At 40.4% G+C, this 12,438-nt stretch overlaps 1 protein-coding gene across 2 annotated transcripts in view; it reads right to left on the reverse strand.

Annotated features, from left to right (window-relative positions):
- Window positions 1-12,438, reverse strand: part of LOC309341599 (uncharacterized protein) — a 166,954-nt gene that overhangs the window by 28,299 nt on the left and 126,217 nt on the right. The gene's annotated exons all lie outside the window — the stretch shown is intronic.

Here is a 12,438-nt window from a genome sequence, read left to right on the forward strand (position 1 = left end):
ACCACTTCTCAACTCCTGGCAAGCAGCAGCAACACAGCCAATCAGAGGTCAGGTGAGTGGTGCTGCCTTAATATGTCATCTGCGCACACACTACCCCACAACGCACTTTCTCGCTCGTGTATCCAGGCTGAATGCCTGAAATTTTGATGTTGCAGTGATTAAGGGGCATGTCTGTCTGTCTGTCTGTCTGTCTCTGTCTATATCTATCTATCATCTATCTATCTATCTATCTATCTATCTATCTATCTATCTATCTATCTATCTAATCTTGCAGTGCAAATAGGAATGTGGTGGAATGTGGCAATGCCAGAGCAGTTTCATCCCACGGTAAAACACAACAGGCAGTCTCATCTGCGGGTAGGTGCTTTCAACTTACAGGAAACTTCTAATTTATTTCTCACGGCACACTTGCTGTTCTCTTTCAGCACATAGTTTAGGAATTGCTGCTTTAGAAGATCTCGGTTTTCGATAGCTCAAGCTATTTCGTGCAAGTCACCGAGACTTTAAAAAGTTTAAGGTCTCTTGCTTGAGGCTCGGGGGCACTCACCAAACTTGGCTGGTAGAGCAAACTTCTCTGCAAATCTTCAGCTAATAATGAGTTTTCTTTGTAGGCACTGCTGCAACTGAGAAACTGTTTTGTTCCTGTAGGGCAGGTTGTAAGGAGAAAGCACACAGGGAGTGGGGGGGATACAGAGATTCATTAGCAAGTATTTTCAGTGTGTTATCTCTCTGAGCTGCGGTGATCCTATTATCTGGCCATGGTTATTCCTATACCTCTTCTAAAGACAAAGACAGAGGAGATGTACAGTGGGGTTTTAATTGGCCGTAACCTTACGTGAAGAGTCTTAGGAACATAGATTGGCAAAATCTGCCTTTAATGTGAATCAGAATTAGGTCTAAATACCTAATGCTTCTCAGGGCTGCATTAGGTAGGGTGAAGTGGCAGACTTTGGGGTTCAAATAAAGCAAATTTTCATTTATTTGCTTTACAAGTGGGCCATACAAGAAAATGCTGCTTTGTGATGTGCTCCTCCTCCAGGTGCCAGCCATGCCTTCCTCCCAGAATACTCCACTCCATTTTCTCTTCTGCCTCCCAATTTTCCACCCCACAACAGTAAATCAGTATTGGTGCCTACTGAACATACACATTCCATGCTGGCTGTTTGGATATTTTCCTTCTTTAGGGGTTTTTCCTCCCTAAGATGCTTCCCCCCCCCCCAAGTTCTTCAAAGCTTGGGATTCTCCCAACATACTGCTATCTCCCCCTTGTGCATGGATGGTACAATTGGTAAATAGCACATTTTCAAGGATCCAAGCTTGGGCTTATTGGGGTCAGGAGAACTTTGGGCTGCTCTGGGCTAACAGGGACTGGGTTGGAAAGCTGCAGAGGTCTGTTTTACTGGTGTATTCCCCACTAAGGTCGAATCCTGCAGGCTCACAAGTGTCTTCCCCATTCACTTGCAAAGCAGCAGCCAGCAGACTGAACCCTCTTTCTCTTAGCGAGGTGCAAGGCGAAGGAGATGCAGCTGCATTTAAAAATTGGCTGCACCCCTAAATTGATTTGGGGCAAGATCAGGGGGGGCTGTGCACAGCCTTAGCTTTTATACTACTGCTTTACTGTTTTTCTGTTGTACATTTGTTCTAATGAGACTGTTAACTGCTTTCTGCTGTATATCACTTAGATACATTCATAATTTTTTAAAAAATAAATAAACGAGCCAAGTGGTCAGACTGAGTCAGACAACTGGTGCATTTAGTTCAGTATTGTCTGTACTGACTGCCAGTCCCTTATAAAATGTGCTGGGAAGGGGGGTTATTGGGTTGTTTTTGTTTTTATTATGTAATTTTTGTTTCTATATTGTGGTTTTATGTTCCAAATGCCCTGAGACCTGTTGGTAAAGGGTGGTACACAAATATCATCATCATCATCACCATCATCTCTCCAAAGTTTCAAGCAGGGTTCTTTCCTAGCCTACTTGCAGATGCTGGGTGTTGAAACTCTTCTGTATGCGACAATGGCCACAAGAGTTCTGGTAGCACAAGGATGGAAGACTGAAGAAACCCCAATTAAAGAATCATGGCAAGAAAAATTGACGGACTATGCAGAACTGGCAAAACTGACATATAAACTACAGGACAAGGATAACTGTGACTTTAAGGATGAATGGGAACCCTTTACAAAGTATCTGAAGACACAACAAAGCGAACTGGACTCCTTGGCAGGTTTTGAATAAACATTCACAAACTTTTTATTGATAATAATCAGCTAAATAGTTTAAGGATCTATACAACTTTGCAACATGCAGAAAACAGCATTCTCAGAGAAACCAAAGACTGGAACTGAGGGAAGTCAGGGCGTGGGGGGGGGGTTGTGTGGGAGGGGGGAAGGAAAAATGGGGGGGGGACAAGAATGATATGTTTTTGGATAATATGTCTTGTTATAATTTTGAATTTTTAAAAAATGCATGGTAAAAAAAACCAGAAACTCTTCTGCAAGCAAAGCAGATACTCTACACCACTGAGCAATGGCTTGAGATGTGAAGGTGTGAAAAAAAACACACACCCAAAATTGGGGGGGGGGAGAATTCCCAGTGTTTCTCCCTCCTGAGGCCTTCACATCTCAAGCTATGGCCCTTCCCACCTTGGCAAACTAACGGCCAGCACAGATGTGAGCAGACTGAAAGCAAACAACAAAGAATTTCCTTCCCAGTGGTGATAAAATGGTGCCACTCTCAAAATAACTACAATTTAATCAGTCCAATACAGTGGTACCTCTGGTTTCAAACTTAATTCATTCCGGAGGTCCATTCTTAACCTGAAACCGTTCTTAACCTGAGGTACCACTTTAGCTAATGGGGCCTCCTGCTGCTGCCGCCGCGAAATTTCTGTTCTCATGCTGAGGTAAAGTTCTTAACCCAAGATACTACTTCCGGGTTAGCGGAGTCTGTAACCCAAAGTGTTTGCAACCAGAGGTGTTTGTAACCCGAGGTACCACTGTACAATGATGACAAGTTGACTTTATTTCCCTTTCTGTCCCAAAAGATGCTATCTCTTTGCAGCAGTGGTTCAATAACTATCCAAAGCAAAACCTGTGCTGTGATGGCAACAGAATGAGCACAGGGTTAACTTATTTAAGTATTTTCTCCAACAAAAGCTTGTCTCTCTCTTGGGACTCTTTGCTGTGCTTTGGTTCCAAGTATGAACACACACACACACATCATTCCTCTTCACCCATGGGGCAGGGGAAATAGCATGAGGTTATCTAGGCTTGTATTGATCGGACAGCTCTATGCTGCTTATTGATGAAATCTTACCATCAGCCTGACACCCAGATCATGAGATGCTCTGGTGAACTTAGACAGATAGCCTTCTGATGGGTACCTGCACAGGGCTTGCAAAAGGGATTATCCTCACAAAACCCAGATGAGCTCTGTTCTAACTTGAACTTTACTAGAGGGTAGTATGAAACATTAACTAGACTGAGCACAAGAATAAATTCCCTCATGGTGGACGAAGAGACTGGGAGAGAATTTCTTCTTCTTCTCACATTAAACTTTCTGAAAAGATGCACCTTTTTTGGGTGGTGGGGTGGGGGAACGTAAGATTTCTCAAAATCACTCCCATATAATGTGGCCTTATCCATGATTAATATGCAACAGCAAAAAATAAAAAGAGAAGATAGTATTTAATAGCCACCCCTTCTTGTATTGTCAATTTAGGCATGCAGGTACATTATCAGAAGTCATTAAGCAGAACACAGGATGCTGACTCATGTTGAGTCATTACGTACACTGGTTTTGCTAGAAGAGTACTATCTATGCTGACAGACAAGAGCTTTCCAGAGTTCTAGAAAGGAATCTCTCTGCCCCATCTTGAGATGCCTAGGGTTGAATTTGAGATGTTGCATGCAAAGCATGCACTGTCCTACTTGAGCTCTACATCCTCCCTTAAGTGGCTTCTTAGCACCTGATGACTCAACTGAATATGTGCTCTGACTCCACTAACAAAAATTTCTGTCCAAGGACTGGAGGTTATAAGAAAGTTCTATACATTATGTATTGGTCTAAGATATCCGTTTAACATGCAAACCTCCAGTTCTTAACTATGTGCGAACCAACCCTTGATGACTCATAGCTGCATGTGTGAACTGATTCCATTAAACAGGATTTTAAAAGTCAGCAATGTTGTGAGTACATCAGTGGGGTTTGATCTGTAGCAATTCATTGGTAGGACTCGAACCAATGGCTTCAAGATTCCGAATAAACATTTGGAAAAGCTTTCTGACAGTAAGAGCTGTTCAGCAGTGGAACAGACTACCATGAGAGGTGGTGAACTCTCCTTCCTTGGAGGTTTTTAAACCAATGTTGGACGGCCATCTGTTTCGGATGCTTTACTTGAAATTCCTGCGTTGAAGGGGGATGGACTAGATGATTCTATGATTGTAATCTGGGCAAATATTGACCCAGAATGGATCAATGATCCACTTCAGAATCTGCAGTTCAGTAGATTCTGTTGTGAAGTGGTCTGAGGGTTGTGCACTGCCTCTGAGCCAACAAAGTTTTCCTTTTAAACCTATATCTGAAGGAGCGTCTCCACCCCCATCGTTCTACCCAGACACTGAGGTCCAGCGCTGAGGGCCTTCTGTCGGTTCCCTCACTGCGAGAAGCCAAGTTACAGGGAACCAGGCAGAGGGCCTTCTCGGTAGTGGCACCCACCATGAGGAATGCCCTCCCATCAGATGTCAAAGAGGAGAACAACTACCAGACTTTTAGAAGACATATGAAGGCAGCCCTCTTTAAGGAAGCTTTTAATGTTTGATGCATTACTGTATTTTAATATTTTGTTGGAAGCTGCCCAGAGTGGCTGGGGAAGCCCAGCCAGATGGGTGGGGTATAAATACATTTATTATTATTATTATGTGCCTCCATTCTCCCCACAGAGCTCCTTGCTGCCATGTGCCTAGATTGAACATAGAGCAAGCCCCCCTGGGAGCAACAAAGCTTGGTGATAATGCATTGCTCCCTGGGGGAATTTGACAGAAGAAACATGGCTGCCCCCTCATAAACACTGCTAAACAGGCACCATCAGCATAATTTTGTATAACTCCTGACTTGGGTTATTTATTTGGCACCCATAAGTGACATTCTGTTTCTGTTTTTAAAAGAGTTACGTAAGTTGTGAATGATTGTTTCACTGTACTGGTAACTCCATTTGTTTGCTTATTGCGACTAGACCTTGGCTAGGCATGATGATTGTGGCTAGATGCAGATAGCATCACAAAATCACGGGCCATTATATTAGAGCAAGAACATTAATACACCCAGTCCCTAGGCCGCCTTCATTTCCATATAAATGCAGAGCATTATGGTCGGCTGTACACCTTGAACACATGCAAAAAATGAATAGGAAAGCCATTTTCCCATCAGTTATTTTTCTATTTTGATTTAGTAACTTAACTTAACAGTCTTCTTTGTGAAATGATCAATGGTCCACCATGTCACCTTGCTGTGTACAAGGGAGCTGCAAATCCTCAGCAATTTGGGTGGGGGGGGGTTGGGGGGTTTTGTTTTTGTTTCCCACAATTTGATTACATGTACATGACCTCGGGCTAAATGGAAAATCCAAAAGTCTAAAAGCTTTAGAGGCAGGTGAGAGGAGCTAGGAAAGACTGCTGAAATAATGCAGAAGATGATCTGACATAACAACATTTAGCTTTGTGTGGGTTCCATCCATTCCCCTAATACAGTAGCTTGTGTGTATATAAATATAATAATAATATTTATTGAAAGCACATCAAAGTGCAAGTCGATAAATAGGCACCGCTCCGGTGGGAAGGTAAACAGCGTTTTCGTGCACTGCTCTGGTTCTCCAGAAGCAGCTAAGTCATGCTGGCCACATGACCCGGAAGCTGTATGCCGGCTCCCTCGGCCAATATAGCAAGATGAGCGCCGCAACCCCAGAGTCATTCGCGACTGGACCTAATGGTCAGGGGTCCCTTTACCTTTATTTATACCCTGCCCATCTGGCTGGGTTTCCCAAGCCACTCTGGGTGGCTCCCAACAGAATATTAAAAACACGATAAAACATCAAAAATTTAAAACTTCCCATGCCTTCAGATGTCTTCTAAAAGTCAGATAGTTGTTATTCTCTTTGACATCTGATGGGAGGGCATTCCACAGGGTGGGTGCCACTACCAAGGCGGCCCTCTGCCTGGTCCCCTGTAACCTCACTTTTTGCAGGGAGGGAACCTCCAGAAGACCCTCGGCGCTGGACCTCAGTTTCCGGGCAGAATGATGGTGTTGGAGACGCTCCTTCAGGTATACTGGGTGTACCTGAAGGATATATTGTATATGCCATGTCTGATTCTGCTGTCAGGTTTATTGAGGGAACACACCCTTAGTCTGCCCCATAAATTTCTAGGCAGCCCATCCTACCAGTCAAACGTTGATGGGTCCCTCTTTACAGATTGTTATTCTGTATATGCTTTTTCATTACTTATCAGGATCAAGGCACTTCATCTACTGGCCTTGACTGCAGTCCAAACTTGACTTCTCTCTGAGATACGTCAGAAGAAAGGCCTCTCAGACAGTCATGTCTTCTTAGAAGATCAGGCACTGTGGTCGGACCACCTCTAATCCAGCCACCCACCAAAATCACGATTTGTGCCCACAGTACTTTTCAGATTCAAATCTTAAAATTTATGCTCTCCCTCTCCCTCTCCCTCTCCCTCTCCCTCTCCCTCTCTCTCCCTCCCCCTCCCTCCCTCTCTTTCTTTCTCTCTGCAAGCATGCACAACATTTTGATTCTGAAAAGGTTTTAGTGTGGTTTTGTGTACTGTGTCATGGAAAAAGCAGCACTGAAAAGAAAAAGGAAACAGAAATACTAAATAAAATAGAAGAGGATAGAGAGCTACTGGCTGCACAACAACTGCTTCGTGTGTGTTCTTGGATGCAAGTGGTTAAATGCTTTGACACTTTATAAATTAGAACAGGGGCAGCATAACACAATGTTATAAGATGTTAATAACTCAGATACGGAGAAAACATTGCACAAACCTTGGATTGTCTTCAAGAAAACATTGAATATTTTTATTCGGAACCAAACCAGTCAATGTCTAGAATCGATCAAATTTGGATATCAAATGAATTAACGCCAAGAATCCTCCAAGTAGAAATTCAACCGAGAGTTATCTCAGATCATAGTCCCATTAAACTAGAAATCAAAGGATTTGAAGAAAGAACTTTCAGATGGAAACTGAATGATTATTTATTGGATGACCGGAAAATTGTGCAAGACGCACAGAAGAAATTGAAAGAATATTTTGAAGACAATTGCAATAAAGGAACGAGGATGAACACCGTGTGGGACGCAAGCAAGGCGGTGATGAGAGGCTTTTTTATACAGCAGAATTCGATCAAGAAGAAAAATCGAGAGAAGGAAAAGAAAGAAATTTTAAAACAAATTATGGAAAACGAACAAAAACTAATCAGGAAACCAAACAATGAAAGAATTAAGCAAAGTATCAAGGTTTTACAAACTCAATTTGCAATGATGATTAACAAGGAGGTGGAATGGAATATAAAAAAACTGAGACAAAAGAATTTCGAATTTGCAAACAAGTCAGGAAAATGGCTTGCCTGGCAGACTAAGAAAAGGAAGGAGCAAAATACAATAAATAAAATTGAAGTGGGAGGAATGGAGATAACTAACCCCAAAGATATTAGGAAAGGATTCTTGGAATATTACAGACAATTATATAAAAAGAAAGAAAAGAATAATATGAGGAAAATAGAAAGATATTTAAAAGAGAAAGAGGTGCGAAAGATCCCGACAGAAGCACAAGAAAGGCTGAACACCCCGATAGACATAGAGGAAATAAGAGTGACGATAAAGAAACTGAAAAATGGAAAGGCCCCAGGACCAGACGGCCTTACAGCAAGATATTACAAAGAATTGGGAATATCCCTGTTGATACCACTGAAAGAAGTAATGAATAACATATTAAAGGAGAAAGAAATTCCAGAGACATGGAAGGAAGCACTTATAACCTTTATTCCAAAAGAAGATGCGGACTTAACCCAAGTAAAGAATTATAGACCAATTTCATTATTAAATACGGACTACAAAACTTTCACAGGAATTATAGCAGAAAGATTAAAAAAGGTTTTACAAGGAATTATCCACGACGACCAAGCGGGTTTCCTCCCAAGCAGACAGATGAGAGATAATGTGAGAAATGTAATAAATATTTTAGAATATCTGTCTGCAAGAAATGAGAAACAAGCAATGCTGATGTTCGTGGACGCTGAAAAAGCATTCGACAATGTCGCATGGGATTTCATGTTGAAAAATATTGAACAGAGAGAAATGGGAAGTCACTTCTTCAATGGAATTAAAGCAATATATACGGAGCAAAAAGCGAAGCTGATAGTGAATAATGTGATAACAGAAGAAATAAAGATTTCTAAGGGTACCAGACAGGGATGCCCATTGTCACCACTACTATTCATTCTGGTCCTGGAGGTGCTATTGGACTCAATAAGGAAAAAGGAAAGTATAAAGGGGGTGTCAGTAGGCCAAAATCAATACAAAGTTAAAGCCTTTGCTGACGACCTAGTCTTGATGATAGAAGATCCACTGGAGACGGCAGCTGAGATACTGAAGGAAATTGAAACATTTGGAGAGGTGGCAGGTTTCATAATAAACAGGAAAAAAACTAAAATTATAGTTAAAAACATGGAAAAAGCAACAATGGAGGCACTGCAGCAACAAATTGGTATTGAAATTGTTAAAAAGGTCAAATATCTGGGAATATGGCTAACTCCAAAAAATATTGATCTGTTCCAAAACAATTATATCCCGGTGTGGAATGGAATTAAGAAGGATCTGGAAGTATGGAATAGATTAAAACTATCCTTCTGGGGTAGAATCTCAATGATTAAGATGTTAGTGCTACCAAAGATGCTGTTTTTATTCCAGATGTTACCAATATTAAAAGGAGTGGCGATTTTTAAGGAATGGCAAAGGACGATTTCCAGATACATATGGCAGGGCAAAAAGCCGAGAATTAAGTATAAATTACTAACAGATGCAAAAGAAAGGGGAGGCTTTGCCCTGCCAGATCTGAAGTTATACTACGAAGCATCGTGTCTTTGCTGGTTAAAAGAATGGATTAAACTCAAAAATACAAAACTCCTAGACCTGGAAGGATTCGACAACAGATTTGGGTGGCACGCGTATCTTTGGAAAGAAAAGAAGAAGGGATATAAAACTTTTGAAAACCACATCTTCCGGAAATCGTTATGGGAAGTTTGGGACAGATACAAAAATATATTGGAAGGGGGGGTGCCACATTGGCTATCCCCGTTAGAGGTCATGGGGGTCAAAAAAGAAAATATGAGAAGCGATTGGATTACCTATGGAGATTTGGTGGAGAAAGAAGGAGGAAAGTGGAGATTAAAACCATACGAACAAGTCAAAGAATATGTCTTTGATTGGCTGCATTACCATCAAATAAATGAAATGTTTAAAAAGGATGTGAAAGAAAAGGGGTATAAAGAAAAAGATTCGAGATACCAAACAGAGATAGTGAATAACGACTCCAAAACAATTTCTAAACTGTATAAAATTTTGTTAGAATGGCACACAATAGATGAGGAGGTGAAAGTAGTTATGATCCAATGGGCCAAAGATTTAGGATACAACATAGACCTTGGTGATTGGCAGAAAATATGGAATGAAAACTTGAAATTTACGGCATGTGTTACATTAAAAGAAAACGTAATGAAGATGGTTTACAGGTGGTATATGACACCAGCAAAATTAGCAAAGATGTACAAAACCTGTAATAAATGTTGGAGGTGTAAGGAGAAGGAAGGTTCATTTATGCACATGTGGTGGGACTGTAAAAAAGTAAGGGGGTTCTGGGAGATGATACACAATGAACTAAAGAAAATGCTAAAATATAGCTTTGTTAAGAAACCAGAACTCTTTCTGCTGGGAATAACAAGAACGGATATAAGTAGGAGAGACTGTAAACTGTTTCAATATGCTATCGTCGCAGCAAGGATATTGTTGGCCCAGAGGTGGAAACAAGAAGAGGTTCCGACTTTGGAGGAATGGAGGTTAAAACTAACAGACTACGCAGAGTTAGACAAATTAACAGGGAAAATTAGATACCAAAAAGACCAGAAATTCATTGAGGACTGGGGGAAATTTACAGAGTATTTGAAAAATATATGTGAGGATAGTACAACGCTAGCGTGTTTCAAAGAAGCTTTGTGAAAATAGAAGGAGTATTGCCAAAAGGCAAGCAAGGATAGAAATATAATATTTAATGGCAATATTTAATGAAGGAATGTGAGGAGAGGATTTGAACTACGAAAGATTGTCAGAGAAGTTGAGGGAGGTCCAAACAAGGCAAAATATGTGATATATAAATGGATTGGTTTATTGTTTTTTATGGAAAAATTTCAATAAAAATTTATTATAAAAAAAAAAGAAAACATTGAATAAATTTTATTGATAGATCATTTAAAATTAGTTCTTTCAAGCTACAACCTGATTTGGATGTGTGAGTGAGTGTGTATGTTACTACAAATATATAAGCTTTCATACCTGAATCTTATGAGTACAATTTTACATTTAAATATTAATTACTCAGTACAATCTTTTAAAAAATTATAATAGTAAATAATTATTTAACTCATGAACTCAATGCTAAATTCTAAACTAAATTAATTTTTAGGTTAATTTATTACCTTAATTTCATTTAAGATTATTAAATTTCACCGCTGACACTTTAATTATATTTTACTATCCTTATGATACATTTGCATTCATTTCTAACAATTTAGAACACCAATTTTGTTTTGTTTTTAAATTTAGTTTTTTAAGCCACTTGTGCATTTTAATATTAGTCACATATTTACTGGATGCAACGTTTCTTGAAAACATTTTTAATATAAGCATTAGGGTCACCAACGGCTAGGTTTCATCATAAACCATCCATAAGTATTTATTTTATTATTATTTTTTTTAAAAAAATGTGACCCACCCTTTCTCAAAGAGGAAATGGGGTTTGTCCCATTTTACCTAACAACAATCTTGGACAGGGTCATCCAATGAGCATTACAGCTAAGCAGGTATTTGAAATGAAGTCTCCTAGATTTACACCAAAGTACTGTCTCAACTCCCTCTCATTCACCCTCTCACTAGTATACAACTACAATCGTACCTTGTAAGTTGAACGGAATCCATTCCGGAGTCCGTTTGACTTCCAAAATGTTTGAAAACCAAAGTGCAACTTCTGATTGGCTGCAGGATGTTCCTGCAGCCAATTGGAAACTGTGGAAGCCCTGTTGGACGTTTGGCTTCCAAAAATAGTTCACAAAATGGAACAGTCACTTCCAGGTTTGCGGCGGTCGGGAGCCAAAATGTTCGAGAACTAAGCTGTTTGAAAACCAAGTTATGAATGTATATACAGTGGTACCTCAGGTTCAGTACTTAATTCGTTCCGGAGGTCTGTACTTAACCTGAAACTGTTCTTAACCTGAAGCACCACTTTAGCTAATGGGGCCTCCAGCTGCCGCCGCGCCGCCGGAGCATGATTTCTGTTCTTAACCTGAAGCAAAGTTCTTAACCTGAAGCACTATTTCTGGGTTAGAAGAGTCTGTAAACTGAAACGTATGTAACCTGAAGCGTATGTAACCCGAGGTACCATTGTAACTACTTATACACTAAGTTCATGTTTGTCTCTTGGCTTCTCATATATGTCTCTGTCACCCAAAATGTTTCTTTCCTAGGATTCACCCCAGCTCATCAATAACTATGTGCAAGCCGTTTATGGGCTTCTTCATCAAACATAGACTTACCAAGCTAAATGTTGTCCAATGGCAAAAATAATACCTCACACTCCAAAAACTGAAAATCCCTCACTGAAGTGATTTGCAAAAATTAAGTTTCACCCCCTGAAATGACATGCTCTACCTGGTCCTCCTGCTCTGCCAGGCCGCATCTCTCACTGTTCTGCACCACCTCTGGTGATTTTGTCAGACTGTAACGTGTCCTTAAACTATTATAATACCACTTGCTTGGCTGGATGAAGGATGGAGAGGTGTGTCGTTAGAAACATCTGACTTCATTGTGAGTGGAACATAGCCTACTGTTCAAAAATAAGAATGACAGTCATTGCCCAGTGTGATGAAATCTTGTTTGTTTTAGTGGGGCTTGTGTAATGTATTCTGTCGCTATATACATTGCAATGTGTTTGATGGGGGAAGTCTTCTATCTGGTCAGCTGAAGTTGGCTTAACTGTCATGGGGCAGGGAGCTTAACTGACCACTCAGAAGCGGTTGGAGACAGAACCCTCAGTATGCAAAAGAAGGATAGAAGATATTCATGTTCCGATTGGCGGTTGCAGGTTTAGAATTCTTAGCT

Source organism: Podarcis erhardii (genome assembly GCF_964252035.2).
Source record: "Podarcis erhardii genome assembly, chromosome: 5".
NCBI lineage: Eukaryota > Metazoa > Chordata > Lepidosauria > Squamata > Lacertidae > Podarcis > Podarcis erhardii.